Raw genomic sequence first — 3832 nt, forward strand, 5'->3', positions numbered from 1 at the left:
GCGGAGAAATGAAGGTGAGGGAAGGTGTGGTGAGGTGCTGGGGAGATGAGGTTGAGAGGGAGAAGCAAGGGTGAAGGAGAAATGAAAGTGAGGGAGGGTGAGGTGAGGTGCGTTGAGGAGGTGGTGAGGTGGAGGAAAAAATGAGGGAGTGGGAATGAGGGTGGAGGTTATAGGATGGTGAGGGAGACTGGGGAGAGGTGCTGGGGAAATGAGGTGGTCAGGGGGAGGTAAAATGAAAGTGGAGATATGATAAAAGAGAAATGAGGAGGAAGATGTGAATGCGGAGGAAAAAAGATTATGAGGGAGAAGTAAGGCTGGTGGAGAAACAAGAGTGGAGAAGACAAAATAGAGGGTGGAGGAGAAATAAAGGACGAGGAGCAAGAAAATAAGGGAGAAGAATAAAGAGAATGAGGGAGATTATAAGGGTGGGGGAGGAAAAATAAGGGAGGAGAAAATCTGAGCGTGAGGTGAATGTGACATGAGAGGAGGAGGGAGAAGTAGACCAGGGAGTGAAGAGTGGATTTCAAAGAGGTTGGTGGATGTACTGATGTGCGTCTTAATGATGAAGAATGTGATATCGTGTGGCTGTGATGTGAGGAGATGTTCTGTGGCGTCACGTGTGCTGTGTGATGTTCGATGTGGTGTGGTGAGGTGATGTGGTATAATGAGGAGCAGGTTGAGAGGAGAGGAGAGGTGAGAGAGGGAGGGAAGGGCAGAGAGAAGTGGAGTGGGGACAAAAGGAGAAATGAAAGGGCGGCGGCAGCAATGTGGGAGAGAGGTGGAGGAGGGGGGGAATAGGGAGGGGGATGGGAGGGAGGAGGTGAGTGTGAAGGCGAAGGTGAGCATGAAAGGGGAGGCGGCGGTAACGAGGAGAGGTGTCAAGAGTGCGTGCCAAATGGAGGGTTTGAGAGAGAGAGAGAGAGAGAGAGAGAGAGAGAGAGAGAGAGAGAGAGAGAGAGAGAGAGAGAGAGAGAGAGAGAGAGAGAGAGAGAGAGAGAGAGAAAATAAGTAGTGGCAGTAGTAGTAGTAGTAGTAGTAGTAGTAGTAGTAGTAGTAGTAGTAGTAGTAGTAGTAGTAGTAATAAAACAATAATAATAATAACAAAGACAACCACCAGCATCACAACCGCATCCAGAACATTCACAAACACCAAACAAACACCACCATCCATAAACAAACAATAAATAAACAAACAAACAACTAATTCCTTATCTAACTACCAATCAGCCTAACAAACCAACTACATACCTAACTAATACCATCCTTAACTACCATCAAAGCTACCTTCCTACCATTTAACATCCTCAACTAACCACCTCAAAAAGCCTAATCCATAAGCTCCTTAAAACATCTTCCTTCACTCCCCACCCAACTATCCATCCTTCTTCTTCTCGTCCACCAACAGCGCAACACCAAAGAAGAGGGAAAAACGGAACACGTGTAAGACTCCCGCCGCCCACGTTATCCCCGCTTATCAATCAAGGTGTCGGCGATGCAAGGGAGCGAACAATGGAGAGCGGAAGGTCCCAAGATGGATCAGGTAATACGAGTCTGGTAATGATGACAGATATGAGGAAGGGAGAGGCAGGGAGACATTGGGAGGCAGGGGGGGAGAGGAAGATAAGGGGAGGCTGAAGCGATGATGAAATACAGAAAAAAGAGGGAAAAAGTATCAAAAATGGGAGGGGAAGGAATTGAGTGTGAGGTGGAAAAAAGTGGAGATTTATAGGAAAGTGAGTTAGGGTAGGAAGTAACGGTTTGGAAGGAAGAGGGTAAGGGAAAGAGGAGTGATTGAAGGTAAGAAGGAAAATGCATAAGGGTAAAAGGGAAAGGTGAAGGAGGGAGGAAACAAAAATGAAAGAAAATTGAGGTGAGGAGTAGGGAAGAAAGGTAAACAAAGGGAAGGAAGGAAAGGGGAAAAGGAACAGGACAGGAATGAAAGATGTTAAGGGATATTGTAGGAAGGGAAATACAGGAAATACAAAGAAAAGTAAGGTAAGAAGTTAAGGTAGCGAGTAAAGTATGAAGTAGGGAAACAGGCTGAGATAAGTTGTAAGGTAAAAAGTGAGGGTAAAATAATGAGACAAGAAATAAAGTAACAAACATATGCAACAATTCTAAGTAGAGAGGAAGGTAAGAAATATAGCAAGTTAGGGAAAGAGATGTTCAGGTTATAGGGTAAGGTAAGGAGTAAGATTTGGGGGATAAAATTAAGGTGAGAGGAGAAGGTAAATGGAAAGAGAGCGAGGTAAGATAAGGTGAATTGAGGTAAGATAAGGTAAGGTAAGGTAAGGTAAGGTAAGGTAAGGTAAGGTAAGGTAAGGTAAGGTAAGGTTAAGGTAACGCAAGGTAAGGTAAGGTAAGGTTAAGGTAAGGTAAGGTAAGGTAAGGTAAGAAAAAATGGGTAAAAAATAGCTCCATGATGTGATATTTAACCCATGAGAGAGAGAGAGAGAGAGAGAGAGAGAGAGAGAGAGAGAGAGAGAGAGAGAGAGAGAGAGAGAGAGAGAGAGAGAGAGAGAGAATGCAAAATAGTCATAATGTGGAGGCTGGTAGTACAGTAAATTCTAATGATAGTCTCTCTCTCTCTCTCTCTCTCTCTCTCTCTCTCTCTCTCTCTCTCCCCCCCCCGGGTCAAGCAGTCCCCGGGGGAATTAAACCTAGAGAGCCGCCTTAATCCCTTTGTTTTCACTGTGTTCTGTATATGCGTTGCCGAGGAGGAGGAGGAGGAGGAGGAGGAGGAGGAGGAGGAGGAGGACAAGGAGGAGGAGGAGGACAAGGAGGAGGACGAGGAGGAGGGATAAAAAACAAGAATGGAAATGAAAGAAAAAAAGAAGAGCGATGGAGAAAGAGAGGGAAGAAGAGGAAGAAGAGGAAAAGGAGGGAGGAGAGAAAAAAAGAAAAGGGAAATGAAAACAGAGGACAACAGGAGCGACGGAGAAAGAAAGGGGGAGGTGAAGAAGGAGATGGGGGAGAAAAAACAATAACAAGGGAAATGATTAGAGGAAAAAAGAGGGACGGAGAAAAGTGGGAGCGAGAGAGAAGAAGAGGGAGATGAGATAATTGATGAGTGAAAGAGAATGACGGTGCAAAGGACATGGATGCAAATTACACCGTTTTAAATTTACAGACAAGGAAAGTTTTTGTTGAATTATATCCAGAGAGAGAGAGAAAGGGGAGACTATACATGTAGGGATATCTGAGTAGTAGTAGTAGTAGTAGTAGTAGTAGTAGTAGTAGTAGTAGGAGTAGTAGTAGTAATAGCATGAATCTAACTTTTCCTTCATTTTCTACTTATTCCTAGTCTTTTCTTCCCTGCTTTAACCCTTCCAAATACCTCTTTTCCTCTTCCCTCCATTCCTCCTTCTCTCATTCTCTCCTTCCTTTCTTCCTTCCACACCTTTTTTTTCCTCTTAAACCTAATCTTTCCTCTTTTCTTCCCCTCCTTCGTCCTTCACAAACAGACACACACTCCTCCTGTCTTTTCATATTTTTCTCCTTTACTCTCTCTCTCCTACCATCCTCCACAATTTCCTCTTTGCCTCCGCCTCCTTTTTCCTATTCTTGTTCTTTCCCTCTCTGGGTTTTTTTTTCTGGGCCCATCCAAACACCGCTTTCCATTTATATTTTTCTTTCCCTTGCTCTCTCTCCCTCTACGTTCCCAATCTCCATACCCTCCTCTATGTTTTCCCTCTCCTTCCCCTTTCTTTTCCTCCTCTATTCCCTCCCTCGTCCCCTCCACACACTCCCACTACCTCTTCCTTCTTTCTCTCCCTCCACATCTACATTTCCCCTCTTCTTATTCCTTACTTTTCCTCTTCTATTGCTACCC

This window comes from Eriocheir sinensis, chromosome 46, assembly GCF_024679095.1.
Source record: "Eriocheir sinensis breed Jianghai 21 chromosome 46, ASM2467909v1, whole genome shotgun sequence".
Classification (NCBI taxonomy): domain Eukaryota; kingdom Metazoa; phylum Arthropoda; class Malacostraca; order Decapoda; family Varunidae; genus Eriocheir; species Eriocheir sinensis.